We start from the raw sequence: 15210 nt of genomic DNA, 5'->3' as shown, positions 1-15210 counted from the left end.
TAATTATTTTTTATGCATAAACCAATACACATTCTTTAAAAATGGGCGTGCGGTACAGTGAATTCTGTGTTAGCGAATATCCCCTTAATAATCGGTTCCACTGTGATACAACATTTAACTTATATTTAACGTATTTAGCTGTAGGTTTACACATGAAATTTCTTGATTGATGTTTCCAAACGTGATTTTTAAGACATTACATGAAATAACTCGAGATCGTACCATTCCGCTACCTTAGCCCACGCCTCCTTGATACAATACATGCTTTAAAAACACAATAGACGAATATTTATCGTCCATACCAGGGATGGCAAACCTTTTTGAGCCTGAGTACCAATTTTTTTTTTAATATAGTAATATGTCGCGTGGCACGTGGCCATGGAAACAAAAATACATCAAACGTTTGTGTCACTTAAATTTTTTTATTTAAACAATTTAAAAAAATCACATCGAGAGACTAGCACCGTGCGGTAATTATAAACAATGTTATCTTTTTATGCATAATGTCGTTTGCGAAACTATTGAAGAACGAAGAAAATACACATGGCTATTTAAATATGTTTACATTTTTTTGTACTATTACTACAATATTTCATAACATTTTTGAATTTTATGCATAATCACTTTTATTTTTTCTCTTCTTCGCGTGCCATGTAAAATCGTCTCACTTGTCACCTATGGCACGCGTGCCATAGGTTCGCCATCGCTGGTCCATACCATAGTTTATTTTTAGTTTGACGAATCATCAAACTCAACCACTTGTTGAAAGGTTTCTCTTGTTTACACTCCGTGCTAATAATGAAGAGCTCATAGAAGAGTCCCTTTGTTTAATTTGCGCTGTGTAAATAGCAGGTACGTAATGTGTACATATTTTACGTATTTCCCATTGCCTGTTTTAATGTTTAAAGTTTTGATAAATAGTTTTTGAATGGAAATCAAACTTCCGTACGAACCGGGTTGAAAAATGGTTTCTAGTAAAAGTAATAATAATCCTTTAACCACTCTCATTAATTCCTCTCCTTTCCTTTTCCTTCCTGCTAATTCTATTTTTTATACCATACCCTTACCCTTTTACTTTCTTCCTCACACACAAACTCCCACTCTTTTTTTTTTAAAATTTTTCATCTCTTAATGTTTTAATAGTTCTTATATCATAAATGTGGAGTTGTTTAATTGGCTTTATTTTTTATTAATGTAACTGTTTTTTTATTATATACTTTTTTAATGTAAAGCTGTAAAATTCCCAAACAAATAAAATAAATAAAAATTATATTATATGGATATTATATGTCCTCATAAGTCACATTTATTATTACTTCACAAAGTAAGAATCAGGTACACAAAGTAACAATAATTTAAAATCACTCATAAACGAGGCTTAAAAAAAGGAATAATCAACATAAAACGGCTTCAGCTAAGGGTGTAAAATTACTAACCATCTAATTTTCTAAATGATACCCATACACAGTGGCATGCATAGAGAATTAATTAGGGTAGGTATTAGAGGAAGGTAGAAAAGTAAATTAGGTACTACTTACTAGGGTAGGTCGTAGGTATGTAGTAACTAGTAATAGTAGTTATATGTAGTAATAGGCACTATTTTTCTGCCTATATGGAAGACACGCCCCTGCTCATTCATAAGAATACAAAATACATCTACATTATCGTCACCTTAGAGCTCAAAATAACTTGACAAAATACACCAAGAAAATGTCTAAATAGATAATTAAATTATTTTCTTGACGTATTCAAAATGCCAATAACCTGTGTTATACATGGTAAATTATCAATGAAAAAACGACACAAAATACATATTTTTTAGAATACCTATATGTTATACATATCTCAGAGAATTAGATAAATAAAATCTTTGAGGAATGTTTTTTTGATCGTTCTAGAGTCATAAGAAATTTAATCAACCTTTTTAAAATCGTCTTATAAAATTTGACTGGAGGAACGGATTTGATATGTCAAAACTTTTTATATTTCTTGAAATTACTTTTGAAAAAGGTCTTTTGATTATAGGATTTTAAATGAAATTTAAGAAATAAAAAAATATTCAAAGGCTAATTTCATTTTAGTGAAAACTTTAATTTTCGTGAAACGGTTTTTAAAGACCTCTAAGATCGAACCTGGGCTGGGATGCCATACGAAAGTCAACATTCTAACTTAGTAGTGTAGATAACTTTCCAATATACTTATAGATGATTTTTCCGGTAGTTTTAATTTTCTGGCAATACGTATCTACAAGCGGTTTCTAAATGTCAAATTCATAAAAATCAGACCTGGGCGATCGAATTATGTAAATAAAGACTTTTTAAGGGGATATTCGCAAACACGGAATTCATTCCACCGGTGACCACCAGAGAGGTCACATGTCTGTTCACGCCCGTTTTTTTAAAATAATTTATATTGGATTTTTTGTTTTTGTTTTTTAGAATACATATAGAGAAAAATATATTTTTGTATATTTTTTAACTCCTCACCTTTCGATTACTCTTATTATTTCGAAGTAAAACTTATTTGTTTAATGCAAAAACGGTGTTTTAAGAAAAAAGTCAATAACGTAAAATGTTACCTGGATTTAAAGAAAATTAAGTTGCGACTTAACGAATACTGGGCCTTAAATAAATCGTTACTAAATTCGGCCCATTCATCGAACTCACGACGCGCATAATGGTCATTCAGTCTATTCATGGTGAATTGGTAAAACGTACTGACTACAAATCAACGTCAAATATCAAATTGACAGTCTGTAGAAACAATGTTGCCAATTTAAAAACAAAACCTCTAAAAAAACCCTAAAACTAAAACGTCGTTAAAACGTTGAAGATAAATCGTAAACTTTCGTATGTAATCGACCCACTTGTGTCTAAAAGACGACGTGCTACTAAATGAAGGTTAAATAATAAATACAGCAAAGTATTGACGCGAAGCGACCGTAGTTTTAAATGACACTCAATTATATAGCTACTTAACCCACATAACACGGGGAAGCAAGTCGAGAATATGGGCATATTAATTTCAGAATAAGCCATTGTACAGTATGGAACTTGATGCTACAGGTTTAATGTTTCGTATGCTAAAAGGAATAAATTCTATTATATCTTGTACGTGTCGTAGTCACATGTCCCGACAAGTAATTCTTCGGTTAGCAGGAAAGACGTGAAAAGGATCCTTTTAGATTTACTGATCTAGACTATAATAGATTTACTGACTGTGCTTGTTTGATGGAGTCTTTGGTCCATTCTAGACAAATTCATGACTCAAATGAATATAATCAAATATTTGGAATTATCTTATCCACTCATGGAAATACTATTCGATTACCAAATATTAATTTTGTCCAATGGTCAGCACGCTCGGCTACCGTATTGGAGGTCCCGGGTTCGATTCCCAGGGGGGTCAAAGAAATATAAGTGATTTTTTCACTCTTATATTTATTCAATATTACCTTGGACTGGTACCGGAAGCGGAGGGCTGATCTCCTTTCCTTCGTGTGTTCAATCACTGATCAAGATAACACTGCGTCTATATGATGCAGTGCCCTATGCACCATTGGGGTGCGGATAAGGGTTTGAATGAAAATATTAATAAACTCGTTATGAAGATCGGCAGCAAAATTAAAATTTATTGAACTTGTGTGACCCATCATGACATATGGGATCGAATGCAGAGTGGACACCGCAGTAATAAAAAACGTGCTAAGAGGGTCAGAAATGAAGATTCTAAGGAGCATATCTGGAAAGAGTCTACGAGATGGAATAAGGAACACCAGGGTAAGAGAAATATGCGAGATCCAAGATGTCGTCAGGTGGAAGACAACGAAGAAGACAATGGTATGCACATGTTAAGAGAATGGAACCATCCAGACTCCCCCACAAAGAAATGCACGGACAACCCCAAGGTAGGCAGATATATCCCGGGCAGACCACCAAAGAGATGGATTGACAGCTGGGAATCAACATCGCAGGAGGCTAATCCCTCTTAAAAACAGGCCACAAGACCAAGTAGAAGAAGAAGAAGTAGAAACTAGTATTTTTTTCAATGAAAAAGTATGATTTCATGATGTCAAGAATGATGAATGCTGATGGTGTCATCCGTCAATAAATACACGTTCTTCGCCGAAAAGCCCTTTTACGAATAATTTACTCGGTTATAACTCGAATACGAATTACTAAATCAAGCCCATCATTAGTCCATTCATTGGGCATACTTTGGTAGGTACCTACCTTCTGAAAATGATTCGTTCAGAAACTAATAACAAATTGTTACCTGGATCACGTGATAACATACCTGAAGGAAACTGACTCAACGAAATTCGCAATGGAATAGTTTGTCCATTTGTTAGTCATATTAGTGTTTCAAGTATCTTGTACCGTATTCCATATAAAAAAAGGATTTTTGAATGATTTATATAGCACCATTTTCGTAAAATACTACCTCAAAGGCACTTATACAGATATGGATTATGATATGAAAATGATAATGATAGATAAAAAATACATATTAATGAAAAAAGTCGTCAATCGGTTGAGTCTGAAGGGGGGAAAGTGGAGCTTCTTGGGCTGAAGCATGGACAAGATGTTGGGCAGGACGTCTCAAATACATATTATAATGCTATGAATAAAATCATACATACTAAAATTAATGTTATCAATATCCGTGTAAAATTAATATTGAATACTTGGGAATCGAACCAGGTAATTCCAGAAAGGAAGGTAAACACGCTAATCATTAAACTATAGTAAATAAGAAAATTTTCGTCCGCCTCCGTAGTGTAATGGTCAGCACGCTCGGCTACCGTTCTGGAGGTCCCGGGTTCGATTCCCAAGGGGGGTAAAATAAATATAAGTGATTTTTTCACTGTCATATTTATTCAACATTACCCTGGTCTGGTACCTGAAGCGGAGGGCTGATCACCTTTCCTTCATGTGTAAACGATCAAGATAACACTGCGTTTATATGACGCAGTGCCCTATGCACCATTGGGGTGCGGATAAGGGTTTTATTATTATTATTATAAATAAGAAAATGTACAGCACCCTTTAAATGATATTTTGTGAAAATTTCGATGCATAAATTATTTAATAATTATCATTATATTACATGGGCGAACAAAAACAATCCACTTCACAGTGTATTTTTATTTTATTTTTTATTTTAGCGATTAAGACCTTATGATTAAATCTAAAGTGGATTTTTTGTGTGGTAATCAGCTGCTGCTGCTGAGGATGGAAAAAATTAATTTGGTGTTAATTCATATAAAATTATTATTTATTGCTTTTTTATGGAAGTAAAGTAGACAGATTTTTATATTTATTTATTAATTACGACGGCATAATTAATTAACAATAAGGTATGTTATGATTTTGAGCAGTGTTATCATTTTGTCAATAAACTTAACGTTTATATATATATATATATATATATATATATATATATATATATATATATATATATATATATATATATATATATATATATATATATATATATATATATAAGAGCCACTTAATAACACGAATTTTTTTACTGTTGGTAGTGAATGAGGAATATTTTTTCCAAAGGAGTTGTTAACAATTTATATTTTTGAATAACACATTGAAAACGTATATGAATTTCACCGTTTATGTGAATTTCACTTTCATTTTACTTAACTATTAACATTTTGCTTTTCAAATGTTTGCTATTAAAACGTTTCCTGCTGAAAACGAACGGAGACCCGCTTACCTGTATTCGAAATACCTCGAAGAACTGACATGAAACTTGTGTGTCCGGAAGATACAAAGGGGGTAAGTGCCATTGTCGTAATTGAGATATTAATGTATGAATTGGATAAATGACACCGCCAAAACTAACAAAGAAACGCATGTAGGTAGGTATCTCGACTTAAAATAAAATTTGTGGAGTCAGATCCGGTTTCATAAAACATGTCTTTTGGGGATAACATCACAACTGGATTATCGTATGAAGGGCCAACGTTATATGGAATATGTAATAAAATAACAGCTTTTAAGTATTTTTTTACATATTTTTTATTTGACTACTGATCAGGTTTCATCGTTACCGACATTATCAGACTGGTGTTGTAAGTTCATTATTTAAAATGCAGTTCCACCAAAAAATGTCAGTACAAAACATAAATTTACTTCGAATATTTGCTGCAATCGGAATGAAAAAATGCCGGATATGAACATTCGCTGTACCCGGTCATACGTTGCTGTGGGTAGAATTGGGTAAATAGAAAATAAATAAAATAGAAGCAGACATTATTAATATGTTTAATTACACAATACTTATAAAGTAATAAAAATGTACGGGACAATAATGCAATCCAAAACATTTAAAATTAAAGTGACTAACTGTCATTTAGCATTTGTGTACATTTTAATATTATATATAAAGATATATAAATAAAAATGTAAATATTACTAACATAGATATATTGCCTCATCTTTTCAAAGCAATTGGTGAATAACTTAAGGAGATTTAAAGCTTTGAACAAACTTATATAAACATTTCTATTTTCAAAGATTTATCTCAAGTTATATCCCAACAGGGGTTTGAAGAAAACAATAGTAAAATGCAGTTTATGTATTAAATGTTAACACTGATTTCTTGAGTGTACTAAGTTGTATTTTATTATTAAAAAAACACACAAAAATAAATTTAATGACAATTGTTTGGTCTAGTTATGGCATTTTCAAACGAATGCTATAACTGACGAAACAATTCTCACAAAATAGATTTTTTAATAATATAATACAACTTAGTAGACTCAAAAAACCAGTGTTTGATTTAACATTTAATACATAAATTAAAATGGAGTTTTACAAATTAAACGCCAAATCTATAAATAAAGTAAAATACAGTCTATACAAAATATGTTTTTGCATTTAATTTTTATGAGAAAAAAAAAATGTCACTTATCCGCTTTTTGCCGTCCTGTGCTAAGTAATTCTTATTTTGACAGAAGTTTGCTTTCAATGAAATCGTTTGACACGGGAAAATATTATTTATCAAAGTATTGCGCAGATGCAGGAACATATTGAACGTATCATGTATTTTGAATTTGGTCTGATTGGGTGTTTTCGTTTTTAATTCTAGTTTAAAATACACGAACAAGGTGCAATTTACAAGTTGATTGGTTGCATGCTGCGAGAGTGCCCTCAGCCTACGTAAATCTTAATATTGATGTTATGAATAATAATGTACGAGAATCTGAGTGCGGACCACGTTTGCCAACTGACGTTAAATTTAATAAGACGTCGCTTTATGTAAGGAATAAAAACATCATTTGCTTTAAGAAAAACCGAGAACGTTTACGACATATTGTTAATTTCAAATCGCTTTCACACTTTCCAAGGATAAGAGTCCATTCACTATTTTCTGTAAAATCAAAAAAAATGCATAAGGCCCAGTATTCGTTAAATCGCAACATAATTTTCTCTAAACCCAGGTAGCCTTTGACGTAATTGACAACATTTTGAGTGTGTCCAAATACTTGTTCACAAAAATCTGGATTATCTTCAATTACAGGAGTTATTTTCATATTGTTTTTTGACATCTCATCAAAGATGAAGAAGAATATGGATGTCTGGGCATTTACGGGGCTGACGACCGTTTGTCAAGAACAACGTTTCAGAATTGCTTCATATATATAGAACTTTCAAGAATTTGAGTAGTGTGGTTGTCAATAATGGGTAGAATCGGTGAATGTTCCACGTGTGTAAAGGCGATCACTTAAACCAGCCTATGACGGTCGTCAGCTCCGTAAATGCCCAGACTTCCATATTCTTCTTCATCTTTGATGAGATGTCAAATAACAATATGACGTAATTGATATTTTTTTCTTAAAACAAAAGTTTTTGTATTGAAAAATAATTTTTTCTTTGAAATAATTGCATGGTTTTGTAAAGAAAAGAGATATTGAAAGGTAAAGAGTTTAAAAAAATCTATATGTATATTCTAAACAATAAAAAATAAATCCAATACACATTCTTTAAAAAAAATTATTATATGATGAATGAGAACTTGGTTTTTTTCATGTTTCAAAACAAAAATCATCGGTCAAGTTTTTTGTTGAATCGAATGCTACTGAATCATCGGCTTAACGAAAAGCTGAACCGGATTTACAGTCATCAAGCGATCACCATCACCCGTCTTGTAATTGTGACTAGCTTGCAAAGGATGGTATTAAAAACTCTCAGCACATTTTATGACAATTGATTTATTCGTGTGTAAACTCGTCAATATTTTGGAGCTGAGGATTAAATTGAATTATAATGGTCTAATTCTTAGGAACGGATTTAGGGGATATTCGCAAACACAGAATTCATTCCACCGGAGACCACCGGAGAAGTCACATGTCTGTTTACGCCCGATTTTTTTAAAGAATGTATTGGATTTTTTTTGTTTTTTAGAAAAAATCATGTTACATATTTTTTTTAACTCCTCAAATTTCAATAACTGTTTTTCTTTTTGAAAACCATATGCATATTTATTTCTATGAAAAACTTATTTTTTCAATACAAAAACAGTGTTTTAAGAAAAAAATAATTACGTAAAATGTTATCTGGGTATAAATTTTTTTTTTTGCGATTTATCGAATATTGGGCCTTAAGGTTAACAATATTTTTGAAATAAATTTTTCGTTCCTACGTCAAATTTTAACAGAATTTGTGAATACATTACTAAATGGTATACGTATATAGAACAAAATAACAACTCCTTATGTAGTTTTTTCCATATTAATTTTATTTGACCAGCAACCGGGTTCGTCGTAACCGACATCAGACTCGTGTCTGGCCAGTCTAATGAAGTCGGTTACGTCGAAACCTGGTTGCTGGTCAAATAAAACAACAAATCAACAACGTCATTTATAAAAAAACTTGATTTTTCAGGAGATCGTTTTTAATGTTTAAAAATGTAATAAAATGTATTAAAAATAAATATCAAGCCACTTACCATATTAAACTTTTTACTGTCCAACAGAACTTTTTAGATAAAACCTGAATGTTTTTTCTCAATTTGAAAAATATTTAATACATTAAAAAAATAATTAAACAAAACCTTTTCTTCAAAATGCAAAAACAACACTTTTTGCCCTGTAGCGAGTAAATATTAAGTTAAAAATATGCCGCTTTTGCTGGGATGTAGTACATTTTCTGGGCATTCTGAAAACATGCACAACAGAAAATCAACAATTTTTGAGATATCGCTCACTCCTTTCAACAACGTCATATATCAAAAAACTTGATTTTTCAGGAGAGCGTTTTTAGAGTTAAAAAATATAATACAGTGTATTGAAAATAAATATCAAGCCACTTACTGAACTTTTTACTGTGCAACAGATCTTTTTAGGTAATACTTGAAGGTTTTTTCTACATTTGAAAAATATTTAGGATATTTAAAAAAATAATTAAACAATACCTTTCCTTCAAAATGCAAAAAAACACTTGTTGCCCTGTAGCGGGTAAATGTTAGGTTAAAAATATGCCGCTTTTGCTGGGATTTAGTACATTTTTTGGGCATTCCGAAAACGTGACACAACTGAAAATCAACGATTTTTAATATATGACGTTGTTGAAAGGAGTCGGCGATATGTAGTTGTTATTTTATTCTATAAATGCAGTTCCACCAAGATATGGCAGTACAAAACTTAAATATAAATGCTACATTGTAATTCTACCGTTTGACTTCGGTTCGGTTACTGCGCTATTAATTTAAGCACACACAACGTATAAATTATAACAATTAACCTTGACTATGGTAAAAAAAGTTAGCCTAACATTTCAATTAGCATAATACGTTACACCTGTTGGTGGAAGTATTGTAGGACGAGCCGGGTGTTCAGCGAGGCAAACACTTCCATGGCAATACGTTCAATTGGAAGCAAATTTAAAGCGTTTAACTTAAACAAGGCACTTCATATGGACTATTTTATTAATGAGAGTTTTTTCTTTATTAATATATATGGAGAGAAAATAACAAGATTATACTCGTTTTTTTTTAGTTTTTAGAATATATATATATATATATATATATATATATATATATATATATATATATATATATATATATATATATATATATATATATATATATATATATATATATATATATATATATATATATATATATGTATTTTTTTTTTGAAAACCATGTAATTATTTCGAAGAAAAACTATTTTTTTCAATGCAACGGTGTTTTAAGAAAAAAATTACAGCGTAAAATGTTACCTGAATTTAAAGAAAATTAAGTTGCGACTGTACGAATAAACGGCCTTAAACGATTAAAAACAAGTGAGCACATGCATGCTTAGAAATTCTTAATATGTTAAACTAGTTTCAACTGAAATACCCCAAATGTTAGTTACGACAGTTTGTAAGGATACCGAAAATTTTAGATACTTTATGTGTCTGGTTGTTCTCAAATTTATGAGATTATAATTAATAAATTGAATTTTACAAGCATCGATCTCAATTTTATTCAGTTTACAATAATTATAGAATAAAGGATAGGTTGGCTTCACCCCTTAATTTAATATTTAATTAATTTTATGTATTCACTGTAAGGGAATAAAAAGTTTCGATGGGATTTTTCACAAAGGACTGTTTTAAAAAGTAGATGAATATTTAGTAAGAAAAGACATTACGAAATACATAATTACACTTTTTACTTTCTTTTTAAACTGCTTCTTTTTGTAAGAGAAAGACGCTAAGTTATGTTAATTAAAATAAACTAATTAAGCGGTATCCATAAGTTTACTATTAAAAGTGATTTATAAATTGCTTTGTAAAATAATACAGGATCTTTTCTGAACAAAATGATACTCGCGTAGGTTGACCTGTTAAAATTGTCTAACAAACTTTTTTTAAGAATGTTTTTTAATTCATCGAGAATAAAATCTAGCGAAGTACACACACCGACAAAAGATCGTCTACATCACAATTAATTACAAGTACAAAAAATGTGAAAAAATGCAGGATGTTTTCTTTTATCATTCGTAAAATATAATTAATCCCGAAATATAAATTTTATTAAGGCCCAGCATTCGTTAAGTCGCAACATAATTTTCTCTAAACCCAGGCAACATTTTACGCAATTAATTTTTTTCTTGAAACATAATTTTTGCATTGAAAAAATTAGTTTTTCTTCGAATTAGTTAGATGGTTTTCAAAAAAAAGGGTTACTGAAAGATAAGGAGTTAAAATTTAAAAAAAAATTCAACATACATTATTTCTTAAAATCGGGCGTGAACAGACATGTGACCTCTCCGTTGGTCTCTGGTGGAATGAATTCTGTGTTAGCGAATATCCCCATGAGCATTCACTCGTTTGCGGGATATTTTGGGAAATAAAATAAATAGTACTTAATAATTGGAATGTGGTAATGGAATCATTAACGATTTTGAACAAAAAAAAAACATTTTTTATTTACATGGATAATAAAAGTGATCATTGATGGTTTCAGAGTTAAAAATATATAAAATTTATTATATCAGTTTGCGGATATATTGGAAACTTTCCTGTTTTAATTTATTAGTCATAAAATTTTGGTATTTGTTCCACGAATAACGAATGTTGAGAAAACCGACAGATGATTAATAAAAAAAATTGTGGAATTGTGTAATTGGTTTTATTTTTATTAATATAACTATTTTTTTATTACATACTTTTACTAAATGTAAAGCTGTAGAATTCCCGAATAAATAAAAAATAAAAAATATGAACCATTTATCTACATCGTAGTCGTACAGGAGAAAGTGACCAACTACCAAAACGTAAAATTTCAGGAGGGCAATTTAAGTCACTTTTGCTTGGCAAGAAAATAAACACCAATGCAGTTATTTTATGCAGTCATTTTTAACAAATCAATAATATATTATACATCCAAGTTTTAAATCCTTTGGGTATTTTTCAGGGCAATATTAAGCTAGTAAGATATCAAATAGTCAATGATCACGTTTTTGTAAAACAATGCACTTGGTCACTTTCTCCTGTATGATTACGGTATGTATATGCAGTGGCGTGCATTCCACATAGGCACCTACTCAAATGGATTGGAAAAAGGATGGAAAACTGTGATAATAATAATAATATGTAATAATTAAAAAAAATTCTCAGTTATTGCTCCGCGACAACACACGCATTATTAGAGTTATGGCAGTTAAGTTTTAAAAAAATGCTGTTTTTCCTACTGCCTACCTTGATGAAAACTCTGTGCAGGCCACTGCGTATATGTGTAGGACATTAGTATATTTTGAACACGTGGAGGACGGGTGTCAGAATTTGAAACGTAACGCCGTGGATATGTAACAGTGTGTTGAATATATGCATGGGGATTTGCGAATATCCCTTAACTGTCATTTTGAACGAAATTGAGTTATTCATGCAGTTGTACCGAAAATTCAATTTCCCATAGCACGATCACATGAATGCCTGTGCTACAAGCCTTACAATTCTATCTAACTAACTAACTATCCATCACGCCGCATCCCCGCAGGGGTAGTCAGAGAGTAGTCTGTCTTTGCAAACTTTCATCGCCTCTTCCACATTCATGCATCACCTCATACGTAGCCGCCGATTATTTCAACTCCTGACCTGACCACTTTCAAGTATTTTGCATACCTGATCGTACCAATTTTTTCGGTCTTCCTCTGCCTTCTGTGAGCCTTAGGCTGACAGAAATAGTATGAAATTGAAGTATTTTCGTAAACAATAAAAACATCATTTTTAAAAAAAATTTTATAGTGAGATTAGCAATAATATCTAGGGCACTCGGGGTTGCATACATGTTCTAATGCCAACTTACATTGACATTGCTAATGTGAGCGATTCCCTTGAGGTCATTTATGTATCGTAATTTTCCATTCGGAAAAGATTTTGCAAAAAATGACAGCAAATAAATTTTATTCCAAACTAAATGGAAAGTAACCTTACCCGAATATCACATTAATCACAAAATAACTGAGCACAAACAATAACTTTTATGTTTTTTTTTACACAAATGTATTTTCGCGGTTTTGTTTTGTTTTTTAATGACACATGCATGCGGTGCGCATGCGCGGACGAAGTGCGCAGCGACACGTTCGGGAAGACGCGCAAGACTGAAGTTCGTCCGCACCGCGCACTGCGCGCCGGGGTGCGGACGGTCGAGGGGGGTGTAACCCGATTGGGACCAGTTTTTTAATCAACGTTTATTTTGTCATTTATTTAAATTTCATGTACAGCAAAGAAATATGTACATTTGCGGGGTTAGTGCTCAAAAGAAATATGTTTCAACCAACCAAAAACAGACTTGTAATATTGGTTGAAATGTGTGAAACCTTAAATAGCTGTTTGCAATCAGAGGGTAGATTTTTTTACTATTTTTTTTTTTTATTTAATATAATATATTATTAGATTAAAACCAATATTTTTAGCTTTTCCACTTTATTTTTATTTGACCAGCGACCGGGTTTCGTCGTTACCGACATCATCAGACTGGTCTGATGATGTCGGTAACGACCAGTCTGATGATATCGGTAACGACGAAACCCGGTCGCTGGTCAAATAAAAATAAAGGGGAAAAGCTAAAAATATTGGTTTTAATCTAATAATATATTAAAAATGCAATTCCATCACGAAGTGTCAGTGGATAATATAAATTTATTTAATAAAGTTACATTTTTTAGTACAACAAAATACATTTTCTAAGCGTTTATAGCCTCTCCAAAACAGAGACTGAGCTATTGTGCTTGGAGAGGGACGTACACTCATGGTTTAATGTTTTATATAATTAATGTATAGTGCACACTATTAATGTATAAAAAAATATAACCATATCTGCTCCCTAGGTGGATCATATGGAGTCCACAAACTGTCTCCAGGCTTTTCTGTCGGCTGCCAGCTCCCTTGCATCCTCCCAAGTCAGATCCGCGTCCCGAAGTTCTGACGAGAACTGATTAATGAATAGTGCATAATGTTTAAATAGATAGTGCTTGAACATTAAAAAAACATTAATTACAAATTACTGCTGTATTAATTAAACAAGTTTTGTATTAATGATAAGTATTAATGAAAATTAGATATTGATGATTATAAGGAAGGCAAAGGAAGAAGGGAGTTTAGGAAAGAAAGTACAGGGAAAAGCTAAGGAATGAGGTTTAATGGACAGTTAGGATTCTTATGATAGAAAATAATGTCTCAGACGTTTGTTAAAAGTTATCAGAGGTGGTGCATTTTATTTTTTTTATTTTTCATATTTATTAATATGGAATATCCTCAATATGCAACACGATTGTATAAAAGGCCATGCATGACGTATGTTTATCTTAAACAATTTTTTTTCCAATACTCTTTATTATATCCAAAAAAAAAATGTTTACCCACACACAGGCCATGCCACACATAAGCCGATTGACGAAGTTTTTTAAATGAGAAATGGAAATTACTCATCGGGAATATTATACATGTATATCTTATATGTTTTGAAACAAATAAATAAATTCTCGGATATTTTAACATAAAAAAATTGTCCATCAATATCATTTTCATATCATAATTCATGTCAGTGCAAACGGCCTTGAGGTAGTATTTCACGAAAATGACGCTAAAAATTACGCTGTATAAATTATCCAAATTTATTATAATAATTAGTGACTAGGGTCGCTACATTGCGGACAATCGGGTCGCCGGTATTATCGGTGAGTATTTAAGTGACCGGATCAAAATATCGCTCATCTATAGAGATTTTATACAAAAGTACGTGATTATTACAATGATCTAAACTCGCATCAAAATACTGTCCCCCGAAGAGTAGGGGTATAGCAGCAGCTGCCAGCAGGCAGCCGCTATACATAACAATATACCTACCAAACTAACCTCTCGTACTAACTTGCTGCTAACTGGCTACCACTATAGGGTTGAAGTACGGTAGCAACACAAATTTTATTGAAGTTAATAATAATTTATCTCCAAAAAAGTTCAAAGGTTTAATAATTTCTTGTGATTTCTGCCGGCAATGTTTTTTTTTCAGCTAGAAATTTATTTTTATTTTATATATATATATTTTTTTATTTACGGCCGTAACCAATTTGTATTCAATAAATAAAATGCATGTGATAATTGTATAAAATAATAATCTCTTTTAAGTATATTAAACAAGGACGAACATATTACCCTTATACCCTTTACTATGACTAAATTAAATTATATTGTATAC

The 15210-nt window shown here is 31.4% G+C and overlaps 1 protein-coding gene across 1 annotated transcript in view; it reads right to left on the bottom strand.

Moving 5' to 3' along the window:
- Positions 1-13116, bottom strand: part of LOC148302202 (MOXD1 homolog 1-like) — a 105149-nt gene extending 92033 nt beyond the window's left edge. The window contains exon 1 of the mRNA XM_088271989.1: positions 12948-13116. The gene's annotated coding sequence lies outside the window, so the exon portion shown is untranslated. The remainder of the gene's footprint in view (positions 1-12947) is intronic.
- Positions 13117-15210: the final 2094 nt, after the last annotated feature.

The sequence above is a fragment of the Brachycentrus maculatus genome, unplaced genomic scaffold (genome assembly GCF_059751285.1).
Source record: "Brachycentrus maculatus isolate JH-2025_06_01 unplaced genomic scaffold, ASM5975128v1 h1tg000473l, whole genome shotgun sequence".
Classification (NCBI taxonomy): Eukaryota; Metazoa; Arthropoda; class Insecta; order Trichoptera; family Brachycentridae; genus Brachycentrus; species Brachycentrus maculatus.
The sequence above is the reverse complement of the archived record's forward strand: the minus strand, read 5'-3'. Positions and strand labels throughout refer to the sequence as shown.